Genomic DNA, 16,850 nt, shown 5'->3' on the forward strand with positions numbered 1-16,850 from the left:
CTGACTGATGTCTTGAGATGTTGCTTCAATATATCCAAATAATTTTCCTGCCTCATGATGCCATCTGTTTTGTGAAGTGCACCTGTCCCTCCTGCAGCAAAGCACCCCCACAACATGATGCTGCCACCCCCGTGCTTCACGGTTGGGATGAAGTTCTTCGGCTTGCAAGCCTCCCCCTTTTTCCTCCAAACATAACGATGGACATTATGGCCAAACAGTTCTATTTTTGTTTCATCAGACCAGAGGACATTTCTCCAAAAAGTATGGTCTTTGTCCCCATGTGCAGTTGCAAACCGTAGTCTGGCTTTTTTTATGGTGGTTTTGGAGCAGTGGCTTCTTCCTTGCTGAGCGGCCTTTCAGGTTATGTCAATATAGGACTCGTTGACTGTGGATATAGATACTTTTGTGCCTGTTTCCTCCAGCATCTTCACAAGGTCCTTTGCTGTTGTTCTGGGATTGATTTGCACTTTTAGCACCAAAATACATTCAACTTTAGGAGACATAACGCATCTCCTTCCTGAGCGGTATGACGGCTGCGTGGTCCCATGGTGTCTATACTTGCATACTATTGTTTGTACAGATGAACGTGGTACCTTCAGGCGTTTGGAAATTGCTCCCAATGATGAACCAGACTTGTGGAGGTCCACCATTTTTTTTTTCTTTTTTTCTTCCTCTGAGGTCTTGGCTGATTTCTTTTGATTTCCCCATGATATCAAGCAAAGAGGCCCTGAGTTTGAAGGTAGGCCTTGAAATAGTGAGGCACAGTCAACTTAATGTATGTAAACTTCTGACCCACTGGAATTGTGATACAGTGAATTATAAGTGAAATAATCTGTCTGTTAACAATTGTTGGAAAAATTACTTGTGTCATGCACAAAGTAGATGTCCTAACCGACTTGCCAAAACTCTAGTTTGTTAACAAGAAATTTATGGAGTGGTTGAAAACTAGTTTTAATGACTCCAACCTAAGTGTATGTGAACTTCAGACTTCAACTGTAGCTAGCTCTCTCTCTCTCTCTCTTGCGTTTCCTTAATTTTGGAAGAAAAATATATTTTTTAAACTGTTCAACTGTTCTCTTTCTATTTGAGTCAACTATTCACCACATTTTATGCACTGCAGTGCTAGCTAGCTGTAGCTTATGCTTTCAGTACTGGATTCATTCTCTGATCCTTTGATTGGGTGGACAACATGTCAGTTCATGCTGCAAGAGCTCTGATAGGTTGGAGGATGTCCTCCAGAAGTTGTCATCATAATTACTGTTTAAGTCTATGGAAGGGGGTGAGAACCATGAGGCTCCTAGGTTTTGTATGGAAGTCAATGTATCAAGAGGAGGACAGAAGCTAGCTGTACCATGGTGTTACCCTACACGCCTCCACCACACCTTCATTGATATGGTGCATCTGTAGACACGCCTCCACCACTCCTTCATTGATATGGTGCATCTGTAGACACGCCTCCACCACACCTTCATTGATATGGTGCATCTGTAGACACGCCTCCTCCACACCTTCATTAATATGGTGCATCTGTAGACACGCCTCCACCACACCTTCATTAATATGGTGCATCTGTAGACACGCCTCCACCAGACCTTCATTAATATGGTGTATCTGTGGACACGCCTCCATCCCACCTTCATTGATATGGTGCATCTGTAGACACGCCTCCACCACACCTTCATTAATATGGTGCATCTGTAGACACGCCTCCACCACAGAGGTCTAGGAGAGGTCTTATCCTGGGTACTGTGGGGGTGGGGTGTAAGGGGGGGTAGGAGAGGTCTTCTCCTGGGTATTGTGGGTGGGGGGGGGTCTTCCCTCCCTGTCTCCTGGGTACTGTGGGGTGGGGGGGTCTTCTCCTGGGTACTGTGGGGGTGGGGGGTAAGGGGGGGTAGGAGAGGTCTTCTCCTGGGTACTGTGGGGGGGGGGGGTCTTCTCCTGGGTAATGTGGGGGGGGTCTTCTCCTGGGTACTGTGGGGGGGGGGTCTTCTCCTGGGTACTGTGAGTAGACCTACACCTCTCATTTTTGAACACGCTTCGCAAGGATGGAGGATTGACTGATGTTTACTCTAGGACACCCTGCCACTTCCCTCTCTCAGCCCCTTTCCACTTTTAGCCCTGCCGTTCCGACTGCTTGTTTTCCACTGTATATCTATCCTACTGCTGTATATCCTACCCAGCAGGCTGGTTCCATTTCTTTGGACATGAGAGGGCCGAGGTCAGACATGTATATGTGACTAAGGGGGCCACTCAAAGCCAGTGAAGATAAACCAACAGTCCTTTTCTCCCTCCTTCTCCTCCTCCTCCTTGTCCTCCACCCTTCCCTCCTCGATGCCACTACTGTGTATGAGGTCATAAATCTTAGTGAGGGGCAAATGGGTCCTCTGAGGTTGAGCCGGTGTACACATAGACTTCCTCTGTCCACCTCACTTCACTGAGCACTCACCAGGGGTGTGAAGTGTTTGTGAAGTGTGTGTGTGTGTGTGTGTGTGTGTGTGTGTGTGTGTGTGTGTGTGTGTGTGTGTGTGTGTGTGTGTGTGTGTGTGTGTGTGTGTGTGTGTGTGTGTGTGTGTGTGTGTGTGTGTGTGTGTGTGTGTGTGTGTGTGTGTGTGTGTATCTGTAGCTTTTGATAGTTCTGTGGGAATCCATGCTGTACATTCTGTCTGTGTGGGGAATTGACTGCACATTGACCTGGATTGGCAGTCAACAGTGACCTGACATCTCAATTTGATCAGATAAATGTTTTGCCTTCATCCTGAATGGATGGAATAGCGCTTTGAAATGTAGCTATGCGGCCGGGCGTGTGAGTCCGTCAGAAGGACTCTTTGCTCTATGGCGAACAACAATAAGGTACAAAATGGACGCATATGTTCAGTGTTGGTCGTAACCAGAGATCACACAGAGAGGGTCTTCAGAGTCTGGATCTGAGGCTGAATCAGCCCGTAATCACACGCCGGCCAATCTTGTTGGAAATTGCACTGTTTGTAATTAACGCTCAATTAAACCCGACATGGCCGCCCCCCAAATCCCTGTAAGTTAATGGATTAGCCGGCGCAGCTGGCCTGCATTGGACTGCTTATAAAGCACATAAAGTTACCTTGTTAAGGTAGATTCCCCTCAATGATAGTATTTAGAAGATTTGTTTCCTCTCCCCCCCCCCATCCCCAGCCCTGCAGCCCCAGAGAATCAAAGAAAGAGGGACCAGAGAGAGGGAAGTGCCGGGCTCTAAAGACATATTGTGGTAACTTCACCATTTGATTACACTGCAAGCCAATCACACGCTGGTTTGAAGGAATGTGAGGAATCCATCTGCAAAACGTATTCGTCTGAGTGTGTATTACGTTTTTTTATTAACAACACATGGCAGCTGCGGGGAGACAAGCCTCGCTTTCAGCTGCACCGCGTAAGAAAGGGGAGTAGAGAGGAGAGGTGGGGAGGGAGGGAGGGAGGGAGGGAGGGAAGGAAGGAAAGAGGAGGGAGGAGAAGGAGTGAGGGAGGAGAAGGAAGGTGGGAGGGAGGGAGGGAGAGAGAGAGGAGAAGGAGGGAGGCAGGAGAAGGAGGGAGGGAGGCAGGAGAAGGAGGGAGGGGGGCAGGAGAAGGAGGGGGAGGGAGGGAGGGAGTAGAGAGGAGGAGGAGAAGGAGGAAGGGAGGAGGAGGGAGGAGTGGTGGAGGGAGGAGGAGGAGGCAAGAAAGGTGGAGGAGAGCGAGCTTATCCTTCAACATTGCCTCGTCTGTGTGCGTTGAGATTTGACGCACAAAGGTGCATTGAAGGGTGAAAGAACTGTATCTGGTTTGTGGAGGCTGAGGGCTTTGTCCGTGTCTCTCCCACAGTTTGCCGTGGCATTAGCAGGGTAAACACGGGGGCGTGACACGCTGACCTGTCCTACGAGGTGACAAATAGTCCTAATACTCCATCACGACACAGGCCTACAGGCTGCTGACACACACACACACACTCACTCACACACACACACTTACACTTACACACACACACTCTCACTCACTCACTCACTCACTCACTCACTCACTCACTCACTCACTCACTCACTCACTCACTCACTCACTCACTCACTCACTCATTCACTCACTCACTCACTCACTCACTCACTCACTCACTCACTCACACACACACACACACACACTCACTCACTCACTCACTCACTTACACTTACTCACTCACTCGCTCGCACGCACGCACGCACGCACGCACACTCACTCACTCATTCTCTCACTTGCACACTCACTCACTCACTCACGCACTCACTCACTCACTTAGGCACTCACTCATGCACGCACGCACACGCACTCACGAACACACAAACACACACACACTCAACCACACACTCACACACGCACTCACGCATGCAAACACACTCACACACACACACACACACACACACGCACTCACACACACTCACACACACACACACACACACACACACACACACACACACACACACACACACACACACACACACACACACACACACTCACACTCGCACTCGCACACGCACACACGCACACACGCACTCACACACTCACACACTGGCCTGTTGACTCTGGTGAATGATCAGCCGCATGGTGTTGCGACAGGACACATTACCCAGACCCCACGTATCTGCAGTCTCTTCAAGTGATTGCTTATAACAAATACATAAGCCATCGATTGAGGCGGCATTTAAGGTGATCATTACCGATCGCTCGCTAAAGTGAGAATGTTGATGAGGGTCACGGGTGTTGTTATGGCGATAGGTAATTGATCAATTCTTTCCTCATTGTAAAAGTTGTAATCGTTCATCTGGAAATGATACATTGATTGAAATGAACAACCAGGTGTGGAGCAGCAGGTTACTGTTGTAGCATTTTCCATGCCACACCTCCTCCTAGCTTGGCAGTGGGTGGTTGGCTGCCATCTTCCATGCCACACCTCCTCCTAGCTGGCAGTGGGTGGTTGGCTGCCATCTTCCATGCCACACCTCCTCCTAGCTTGGCAGTGGGTGGTTGGCTGCCATCTTCCATGCCACACCTCCTCCTAGCTGGCAGTGGGTGGTTGGCTGCCATTTTGTGTTGTCGCAGCGTTGCTCTTAAGTTGCTCTCTCTGTTTGGACAGTAATGACATTTCATCTGTTTGCAGTTTGCCTCTCCTCCTACACAATAGCAGCCCTTCCATTTGCTAAAACAACAAGCACACAGTAGATAGTAAAATAGCAATCGGCCAGCAAGGAGCTAGTAGTTAGTTACTCTCAAACTGTATTTAAACAAACAGAGAGGACTGAGCTGATGATGGTTATGAACATAAACTATAAACTATAACTATAATAAACTATAACTACTATATAATAAACTATAAGTAAACAATCACTGACTCTACATTGTCACCAAGCTCAGGGCCCTGGGTCTCGAAGCCACACCTCTCCAACTGTATCCTGGACTTCCTGACGGGCAGACCACAGGTTGTGAGGATTGGCAACAACACCTAACCCGCTCTTACTCTCAACACTGGTGCCCCCCAGAGACGTGTCCTCACCCCACTGCTGTACTCCCTGTTCACCCATGACTGCGTGGCTTTGCACGACAACAACTTCATAATCAAGTTTTGCTGACAACATCACGGTTGTGTGCCTGATCACTGACAACAACGAGTCAGCCTACAGAGAGGTCAGAGACCTGACAGTGTGGTGCCGAGACAACAACCTCTCCCTCAACGTCAACAGAACTAAGGAGTTGATTGTCGACTTCAGCAAGCAGCGAGCAGGACACGCCCCGATCCTCATCGACGAGACTGCAGTGAAAAGAGTCAGCATCTTCAGGCTCCTCGGCGTCCACATCACAGAGAAGAAGGCGCAACAGTACCTCTACTTCCTCAGGCAGCTGAAGAAATTCGGCATGCCCCCCCCCCCCCCCCCCCCCCCCTCTCTCCAAATTCTACCACAGCATCATCGAGGTTGTTCCGCTGCTGTATCTCTGCCTGGTACGGGAATTTCTCCATCCATGACCACAAGGACATTCAGCGTGGGGTGAGGATGGACCAGTTTATCACTGAAGCCGTGTTCCCGCCCACACAGGACATCTATGTGTAAATATCTTCAATTAGTTTGACTGCCTTCATATTTTCTATTGTTATTAATGGGGCTTTTATTTTCTAGTACTCTAAATTACTTTTCCATTGTTATTAATGGGGCTTTTATTTTCTAGTACTCTTAATTACTTTTCCATTGTTATTAATGGGGCTTTTATTTTCTAGTACTCTAAATTACTTTCCCATTGTTATTAATGGCGCTTTTATTTTCTAGTACTCTTAATTACTTTTCCATTGTTATTAATGGGGCTTTTATTTTCTAGTACTCTAAATTACTTTCCCATTGTTATTAATGGGGCTTTTATTTTCTAGTACTCTTAATTACTTTTCCATTGTTATTAATGGCGCTTTTATTTTCTAGTACTCTAAATTACTTTTCCATTGTTATTAATGGGGCTTTTATTTTCTAGTACTCTAAATTACTTTCCCATTGTTATTAATGGGGCTTTTATTTTCTAGTACTCTTAATTACTTTTCCATTGTTATTAATGGGGCTTTTATTTTCTAGTACTCTAAATTACTTTCCCATTGTTATTAATGGGGCTTTTATTTTCTAGTACTCTTAATTACTTTTCCATTGTTATTAATGGGGCTTTTATTTTCTAGTACTCTTAATTACTTTTCTATTGTTGTTGAATAGTCGAGGGGTGAACCTGCAACTAAGCATTTCACTGCACTGTGTACTCCATGTTTATCATGTGCATATGACTAATAAACAAATTTGAACTTTAACCTTCTGACACTGACTTATTCACGGGTTTCTCACCGGCAACAAACTACTACAAAACACTTAATTTTATGATGATACTCAATAATATGAGCTGCTGAAAGCCAGTTAGTCAGTCAGTCAGCCAGTCAGTCAGCCAGCCAGCCAGCCAGCCAGCCAGCCAGCCAGCCAGTCAGTCAGCCAGTCAGCCAGCCAGCCAGTCAGTCAGTTAGTCAGCCAGCCAGCCAGCCAGTCAGTCAGTTAGTCAGCCAGCCAGCCAGCCAGCCAGTCAGTCAGCCAGCCAGCCAGTCAGTCAGTCAGTTAGTCAGCCAGCCAGCCAGTCAGTCAGTCAGTCAGTCAGTCTGCCAGTCAGTCAGTGAGTCAGCCAGCCAGCCAGCCAGCCAGCCAGCCAGTCAGTGAGTCAGCCAGCCAGCCAGTCAGCCAGTCAGTTAGTCAGCCAGTCAGTTAGTCAGCCAGCCAGTCAGTCAGTCAGTCAGTCAGCCACCCAGCCAGCCAGCCAGCATGCCAGCCAGTCAGCCAGCCAGTCAGCCAGCCAGTCAGTCAGTCAGTCAGTCAGTCAGTCAGTTAATCAGTTAGTTAGTTAGTCAGTCAGCCAGTCAGCCAGTCAGCCAGTCAGTCAGTCAGTCAGCCAGTCAGTTAGTTAGTTAGTTAGTCAGTCAGTCAGTCAGTCAGCCAGTCAGTCAGTCAGTCAGTCAGTCAGCTAGTCAGCCAGCCAGCCAGCCAGCCAGCCAGCCAGTCAGTCAGTCAGTTAGTTAGTCAGCCAGCCAGCCAGCCAGCCAGCCAGTCAATCAGTCAGTCAGTTGGTTAGTCAGACAGCCAGTCAATCAGTCAGTCAGTTGGTTAGTCAGTCAGACAGCCAGTCAGCCAGCCAGCCAGCCAGCCAGCCAGCCAGCCAGCCAGCCAGTCAGTCAGTTAGTTAGTCAGCCAGCCAGTCAATCAGTCAGTCAGTTGGTTAGTCAGTCAGTCAGCCAGCCAGTCAGTCAGTTGGTTAGTCACCCAGTCAGTCAGCCAGCCAGCCAGCATGCCAGCCAGCCAGCCAGTCAGTCAGTTGGTTAGACAGCCAGCCAGCCAGTCAGTCAGTCAGTCAGTCAGTCAGTCAGTCAGTTGGTTAGTCAGCCAGCCAGCAAGCCAGCCAGTCAGCCAGCCATATATAGTGCACTACTATAGCACCCTATTCCCTATATAGTGCGCTACTATAGCACCCTATTCCCTGTATAGTGCACTACTATAGCACCCTATTCCCTATATATTGCACTTCTTTGAAAAGAAAAGTGGTCTATAAATGAAATAAGGTGCCATTTGCCACCTGTTGTCTCTGCCGTTAACGACAGATAGGGATTATGAAACACGGTAGTAGCTTCCCATTCCTGCCGTTGTTTGACTAACAGATTTGCAGAGATACTGTCAGCCTCAAGTCTTAAGTGAGGGTGGGAATGTTGTCCTTATCTGATCCACTTGTTAATAGACTCTTTTCTTAAAGCCCGAGAGGAGTGGAAATAAACTCCCGTAGCTGGCTATTATCTCATCCGTCAAGGAGAACTTACGTTCAGTGTGCAGCCAAGGCACCATTGTTTAAAGACACAGTGTGTCAATTCAGCGTAAAGTCAAGTACAATTCCACACGTTATTCATCTGTGTGAATGTCTGATACAGGTTCTGATACACTATATATTTCAATGTAAAACCAGGCGTTTTGAGGGGGGGGGGGGGGGGGGGCGTCAGGATGAAAACATAAGGAGGATTGCGATGCGGCAGAGTCAGCTGTGCAGGTCTGTGCATGTGGAGGAGCTGTGTGCAGAGAACGCTGTCATCCCCTGTGCCAACCAACTACTCCCTCAGTTGTCAGTCGGAGTAGACTTCTATGGGAAACCCAGAAGAGGGGAAAGCTGGGTATGAGGGCCACAGCAGCCTGCAGTACCTCTATCTACAGGTAGGGGAATAGAATAGAAAATCGTAGCGATATTAGATAGCTAGCTACGTACATCATAGCTACAGTGAGAAGACAACTATAATCCAGTGAACACAAACCTCCTGACACCACATCCTACTTTCTATATTTGTCTTATACAGATGTGGGATTTTAAATTGACCAGTTTTGTCGCAGGAGTAAAATAATTCTGCGGCAAGACGATTTGATTATTCTCAGAAAAGTAATAATTTCTAATGTTAAATTCGTTTTGATAGGTTACAGTAAGCGATAGTTTAGGAGTTGAGATTTAGTGAGAGAAATAGAACTGCAGGTTTTCTGGAAATTATGTAAATCACAAGGCTCATTTGAACTTCCTGCGGCGCAGTAAAATTCTCAGCGACAACTGAGTGATCAAATGAAGACACCACACCTGTATGTACAGTACAGTATAGGGACCTGACCATGTAAAACGGTGGCATCTAACTACTGTCTATAACTAGGAACCTGAGTTTTCCTGTTCACGAAAGATTCAAGGTGCTACAGTACTTATACAATATATTGTCCCTAACTGACTTCCCTCTAGTATTCTCATCATCATCTGAGCCAATAGGAAGCAGGATGAGGGAAGGCATACAAGAGGACGAGTGACAAAGACCACCCTCGTTAGTTAGGAATTTGTTTACCCTCCGTCTAGAGCTGTGACCTGTAATGGGCGACGAAGCCCTCTGGTCAACAGAGGATTACCCAAGAGGCTGTGGGGCGAGGCACACTTCCCACTGGGCGATAGCTGACCTAATCCCCACTGATAACAACCATTACTAATGGAAATTAGGCAATTAGATCTGTGTTCATGCCGGATGGCTTGCGACATGTTTGGTGACTGAATCTCTAAGGATGTGGTCTATCTGGTCTCTCTCTCTCTCTCTCTCTCTCTCTCTCTCTCTCTCTCTCTCTCTCTCTCTCTCTCTCTCTCTCTCTCTCTCTCTCTCTCTCTCTCTCTCTCTCTCTCTCTCTCTCTCTCTCTCTCTCTCTCTCTCTCTCTCTCTCTCTCTCTGTCTCTCTCTGTCTCTCTGTCTCTCTGTCTCTCTCTCTCTCTCTCTCTCTCTGTCTCTCTCTCTCTCTCTGTCTCTCTCTCTCTCTCTCAATGGAACATAATCCCTCCTTAATTAAATAGACACAAACAGGAGTTACCTCACACTCTCTGGTGATCTGGTTTTAATTTGAATAACCATTATAAATAATTGTCATACTTATGAAATTAAATGTATACATTTCATAGAGAAACAACAAATGCATCAAGTAGTTAGTGTTTATTAGATATTATTTTTAATTCACTTATATTTAAGTAAAAGTAGAATAGCCGTTCCATGAGCCTACTTTAAATTTGCATTTCTATTGGCCAGAAATATTACATCAGTGAATTCCAGGAGCCATTCCAAAGCACTCCCTCTAGAGCTGAAGTACTGACTGCCCTGTACTCCCTCTGGAGCTGAAGTACTGACTGCCCTGTACTCCCTCTGGAGCTGAAGTACTGACTGCCCTGTACTCCCTCTGGAGCTGAAGTACTGACTGCCCTGTACTCCCTCTGGAGCTGAAGTACTGACTGCCCTGTACTCCCTCTGGAGCTGAAGTACTGACTGCCCTGTACTCCCTCTGGAGCTGAAGTACTGACTGCCCTGTACTCCCTCTGGAGCTGAAGTAGTGAGTGGCCTATACTCCCTCTGGAGCTGAAGTACTGACTGCCCTGTACTCCCTCTGGAGCTGAAGTACTGACTGCCCTGTACTCCCTCTGGAGCTGAAGTACTGACTGCCCTGTACTCCCTCTGGAGCTGAAGTACTGACTGCCCTGTACTCCCTCTGGAGCTGAAGTAGTGAGTGGCCTATACTCCCTCTGGAGCTGAAGTACTGACTGCCCTGTACTCTCTCTGGAGCTGAAGTACTGACTGCCCTGTACTCCCTCTGGAGCTGAAGTACTGACTGCCCTGTACTCTCTCTGGAGCTGAAGTACTGACTGCCCTGTACTCCCTCTGGAGCTGAAGTACTGACTGCCCTGTACTCCCTCTGGAGCTGAAGTACTGACTGCCCTGTACTCCCTCTGGAGCTGAAGTACTGACTGCCCTGTACTCCCTCTGGAGCTGAAGTACTGACTGCCCTGTACTCCCTCTGGAGCTGAAGTACTGACTGCCCTGTACTCTCTCTGGAGCTGAAGTACTGACTGCCCTGTACTCTCTCTGGAGCTTAAGTACTGACTGCCCTGTACTCTCTCTAGAGCTGAAGTACTGACTGCCCTGTACTCCCTCTGGAGCTGAAGTAGTGAGTGGCCTATACTCCCTCTGGAGCTGAAGTACTGACTGCCCTGTACTCTCTCTAGAGCTGAAGTACTGACTGCCCTGTACTCTCTCTAGAGCTGAAGTACTGACTGCCCTGTACTCCCTCTGGAGCTGAAGTACTGACTGCCCTGTACTCTCTTTAGAGCTGAAGTAGTGAGTGGCCTATACTATCTCTGGAGCTGAAGTACTGAGGGGCCTATGCTCTCTCTGGAGTTTGAAGTACTGAGGGGCCTATGCTCTCTCTCGCTCATCCACACCATTAAAGGGCTTTGTTTTAATCCATCAGGGATTCCAGTGTCCCCTCAGTGGCCTTTAGGTCTTAGTGTGGGAGATAGTAGGGGGCGGGGATGGTTTGAGCGCTAGTAGGAATGCCCAAACAGTGCTAAAACAACCGTAGCATTTAAATCCTGTGAGTAAAGAAAACAACATACCAGTTTTGATGAATGGGAGTTTTCTGCCTAGTTTACTCTGCACTGTGAACACCTAGTCATTTTAGCAGAAACAACACACACATAGCTAACGCAACAGAAAAGAACAAGGTGAACGTAGGGAGTGTAAGGTAGAGGTAGCAGAGAGACTCTGCTAATGTCGAGTAGATAAGCTGTTCTTCCATGCCCAGTTACACACAAACAGACAGAGCCCTACGCACTACTGTTAGCATGTTAACATTCCACCCATTTCTCACGGTGAGAATGCCACACAGAAAGTGGGTTCAAGACTCCACAGAACTCCCAGAACCCCCGGCGGTGTAGTTATCGTGCTCACACTGTAGTCGCCATGCTAGGGGAAAACCTACTAGTTAGACTAACATGTCGTATTGATGGATGTGATGGACAGGTATTGTATGATAGTTCTGAAAATGCGAATGATAACATGGCAGTGGTATAGGTCAACCCTGGCTATGTGTCATAACAACGATACCACTTCGTCACACAATTGCAACCTAACATGCTTACCAAACCGTCCACGTTGATGTGCGCGAGCGTTTAAAAAAAACCTTGTTATTCAATAATTTCATACAAACTGCACGTACACAGGCGTCTGTATAGCCCGGCTCTAAACAAAACAAAACAACTAGGTTAATATTTTTTTAGACGCTTGACACGCTGCAAGTCCAGCCTCACTCATCTACTCATTGGTTTTTATGAGCATATACAGATGTGGGTGATTGGAAGATGAACTGAGGTCCACACTCCACTCCAGTTAGAGGTGGTAATGCACCTTCAAGTTGGTTGACACCTGCCAAATATAGAGAAGAAGAAGAAGAAAGATGAAGAAGGAGAGATGAATCAGAACAAAAGTCGACAAAGATCCACCTAAGAAAAAAATTACATATGCATTAAGTAGGAGTAGAGGACCTTGTGCATTTCAGGTAAAATAACAACCCAATGTTTATCTCCCAGGACAAATTAGTTAGCAACAGCAAGCTAGCTAAATAAATGTCCATGAATGTTTCATGTGTGTTTCAACTCCAAATGAAGATAGTTGTCTCACAGTTGGATTTGGTATTTTAACATGCGTGTCATGAACGCGTCTGGTGGAGCTAGAAAAAATGTGCACGATGGAGCAAGCAGACCCACGAATGGTACCGGTTTGGTCCACACGCAGACCCATGCATGGAACCGGTTTGGTCCACTCGCAGACCCACGAATGGTACCGGTTTGGTCCACTCGCAGACCCACGAATGGTACCGGTTTGGTCCACATGTAATCAAATAAGCTCCCTATAAATGTATGATCACCTGCATGGCTGACGTGTGCTGGTTCCGTGGCGTGGGAACACCTTTCACATCTTGACCTGAGACAAATGTATAGAGGAGAGTGGCAATACTGTGTGTGTCTCTGCTAAAGGGTTGTTACTGTGGGTGTCTCTCCTATGGGATTAATTTATTCTGGTTCATTGACTGCTTCCCAAATGGCACCCTATTCTATTAATAGTGCACTACTTTTGACCAGGACCCTAGGTGACCCCTAGGTGACCCCGTGCAGGGGGTCAGTGGCGTGCCAAATGGCCTGTCCATGTGACAGAGCAGCAGGCGTGATAGATTATGGGACTGTTGTGTCAGGACGGTGAAGACCGATTGTCCAAAGTCAATTTTTCGAGAAAGGGAGTTCCCTCAAACGTTGTTCAATAGAAAAACAAGTTTTGTCTAAAACAAAGGGTAAGCAAGTGTCTTTAGCGGCGGTGAAAGACGTCTGTCTGTCTGTCTGTCTGTCTGTCTGTCTGTCTGTCTGTCTGTCTGTGTCTGTCTGTCTGTCTGTCTGTCTGTCTGTCTGTCTGTCTGTCTGTCTGTCTGTCTGTCTGTCTGTCTGTCTGTCTGTCTGTCTGTCTGTCTGTCTGTCTGTCTGCCTGCCTGCCTGCCTGTCTGTCTGTCTGTCTGTCTGTCTGTCTGTCTGTCTGTCTGTCTGTCTGTCTGTCTGTCTGTCTGTCTGTCTGTCTGTCTGTCTGTCTGTCTGTCTGTCTGTCTGCCTGCCTGCCTGCCTGCCTGCCTGCCTGCCTGCCTGCCTGCCTGTCTGTCTGTCTGTCTGTCTGTCTGAGAAGGAAGGCCAAGTGAAAAACAAGACTAGAAATTGTGATTTACCTTTTTCACCTGTGAAATACAATTACCGTGATTTGAGCATTTATAAAATATTGAAAATGTTTCAATAGATTTGATATATGTTGTATTTTCTTCTTCTTCTAATTCTTTCACATTTTGCCTCCGGGCTTCTGTATTTCTATGAGAAAACATTTCAAGAGGGCTGAGTTGGACATCTAAGAAGCAGGTCATCATGTCATGATCTATCTGAAAACTGAATACGAAACAAGGAAACAAGGCATGTGGGAGTGGAGAAATGTATTATCACACCACACCATTGTTGTCAACATGATATATAGTGGCTGTGCTTTGTCAACACTGTAGGGCTGTACGTAACGACTATGTTTATTTTGTTGTTACCGTGGATACTGTTCAAACGTCTACGTATATGGAGGGCTGTATACTTTGAGAACGCTATTCGCTTTAATGACACGTCATGCAAAGAAGAAGAGGCTTATTTGAATAATTCAGCCATGGAACAAGCTGCAGCAACACCAGCTGAGCAGGGCTCTACAGGCTGCAGCAACACCAGCTAAGCAGAACTATACAGACTGCAGCAACACCAGCTAAGCAGAACTCTACAGACTGCAGCAACACCAGCTAAGCAGGGCTCTACAGACTGCAGCAACACCAGCTAAGCAGAACTCTACAGACTGCAGCAACACCAGCTAAACAGGGCTCTACAGACTGCAGCAACACCAGCTAAGCAGAACTCTACAGACTGCAGCAACACCAGCTAAACAGGGCTCTACAGACTGCAGCAACACCAGCTAAGCAGAACTCTACAGACTGCAGCAACACCAGCTAAGCAGAACTATACAGACTGCAGCAACACCAGCTAAGCAGAACTCTACAGACTGCAGCAACACCAGCTAAGCAGAACTATACAGACTGCAGCAACACCAGCTAAGCAGAACTCTACAGACTGCAGCAACACCAGCTAAGCAGAACTCTACAGACTGCAGCAACACCAGCTAAGCAGGGCTCTACAGGCTGCAGCAACACCAGCTAAGCAGAACTCTACAGACTGCAGCAACACCAGCTAGGCAGGGCTCTACAGACTGCAGCAACACCAGCTAAGCAGAACTCTACAGACTGCAGCAACACCAGCTAAGCAGGGCTCTACAGGCTGCAGCAACACCAGCTAAGCAGAACTCTACAGGCTGCAGCAACACCAGCTAGGCAGGGCTCTACAGACTGCAGCAACACCAGCTAAGCAGAACTCTACAGACTGCAGCAACACCAGCTAAGCAGGGCTCTACAGACTGCAGCAACACCAGCTAAGCAGAACTCTACAGACTGCAGCAACACCAGCTAAGCAGGGCTCTACAGGCTGCAGCAACACCAGCTAAGCAGAACTCTACAGGCTGCAGCAACACCAGCTAGGCAGGGCTCTACAGACTGCAGCAACACCAGCTAAGCAGAACTCTACAGACTGCAGCAACACCAGCTAAGCAGGGCTCTACAGACTGCAGCAACACCAGCTAAGCAGAACTCTACAGACTGCAGCAACACCAGCTAAGCAGAACTCTACAGACTGCAGCAACACCAGCTAAGCAGAACTCTACAGACTGCAGCAACACCAGCTAAGCAGGGCTCTACAGGCTGCAGCAACACCAGCTAAGCAGGGCTCTACAGGCTGCAGCAACACCAGCTAAGCAGAACTCTACAGACTGCAGCAACACCAGCTAAGCAGGGCTCTACAGACTGCAGCAACACCAGCTAAGCAGAACTCTACAGACTGCAGCAACACCAGCTAAGCAGGGCTCTACAGACTGCAGCAACACCAGCTAAGCAGAACTCTACAGACTGCAGAAACACCAGCTAAGCAGGGCTCTACAGACTGCAGCAACACCAGCTAAGCAGAACTCTACAGACTGCAGCAACACCAGCTAAACAGGGCTCTACAGACTGCAGCAACACCAGCTAAGCAGAACTCTACAGACTGCAGCAACACCAGCTAAGCAGAACTCTACAGACTGCAGCAACACCAGCTAAGCAGAACTATACAGACTGCAGCAACACCAGCTAAGCAGAACTCTACAGACTGCAGCAACACCAGCTAAGCAGGGCTCTACAGGCTGCAGCAACACCAGCTAAGCAGGGCTCTACAGACTGCAGCAACACCAGCTAAGCACTGCACTACAGACTGCAGCAACACCAGCTAAGCAGAACTATACAGCTGCAGCAACACCAGCTAAGCAGAACTCTACAGGCTGCAGCAACACCAGCTAAGCAGAACTCTACAGACTGCAGCAACACCAGCTGAGCAGAACTCTACAGACTGCAGCAACACCAGCTAAGCAGAACTCTACAGACTGCAGCAACACCAGCTAAGCAGAACTCTACAGACTGCAGCAACACCAGCTAAGCAGGGCTCTACAGACTGCAGCAACACCAGCTAAGCAGAACTCTACAGACTGCAGCAACACCAGCTAAGCAGGGCTCTACAGACTGCAGCAATTCCAGCTAAGCAGGGCTGTACAGACTGCAGCTACACCAGCTAAGCAGAACTCTACAGACTGCAGCAACACCAGCTAAGCAGAACTCTACAGACTGCAGCAACACCAGCTAAGCAGGGCTCTACAGGCTGCAGCAACACCAGCTAAGCAGGGCTCTACAGACTGCAGCAACACCAGCTAAGCAGGGCTCTACAGGCTGCAGCAACACCAGCTAAGCAGGGCTCTACAGACTGCAGCAACACCAGCTAAGCAGGGCTCTACAGGCTGCAGCAACACCAGCTAAGCAGGGCTCTACAGACTGCAGCAACACCAGCTAAGCAGGGCTCTACAGGCTGCAGCAACACCAGATAAGCAGAACTCTACAGACTGCAGCAACACCAGCTAAGCAGAACTATACAGACTGCAGCAACACCAGCTAAGCAGAACTCTACATAGTGCTTTGAAGTATATTTCATCACCAGATTATCTGAAGCTAGAGAAAAAAGAACAGGGGGGAAAGAAAAATGTATTAACACACTGAGGCCAACAGGATACATTAATAATGCATATAAGGCCGTCACTAATATAAGTCAGTCGACACTCCTCTTGTCTTACTGCTTTGGAAAATGGTCAACAAAAAGGCCCTCAACAATGACAAAACTATTTTTTGTCCAGATTTGTTTTCTTTTTTTTTTTACCAGAGGGTGTGTGGTGTCTCGTGTGCCTCTGTATCTCTGTTTACCGATCCCATGTTTTAGTATTTTAATGTTTCCGTATTTCTGTGTTT

This window comes from Salvelinus alpinus, chromosome 13, assembly GCF_045679555.1.
Source record: "Salvelinus alpinus chromosome 13, SLU_Salpinus.1, whole genome shotgun sequence".
NCBI classification, from domain to species: Eukaryota; Metazoa; Chordata; class Actinopteri; order Salmoniformes; family Salmonidae; genus Salvelinus; species Salvelinus alpinus.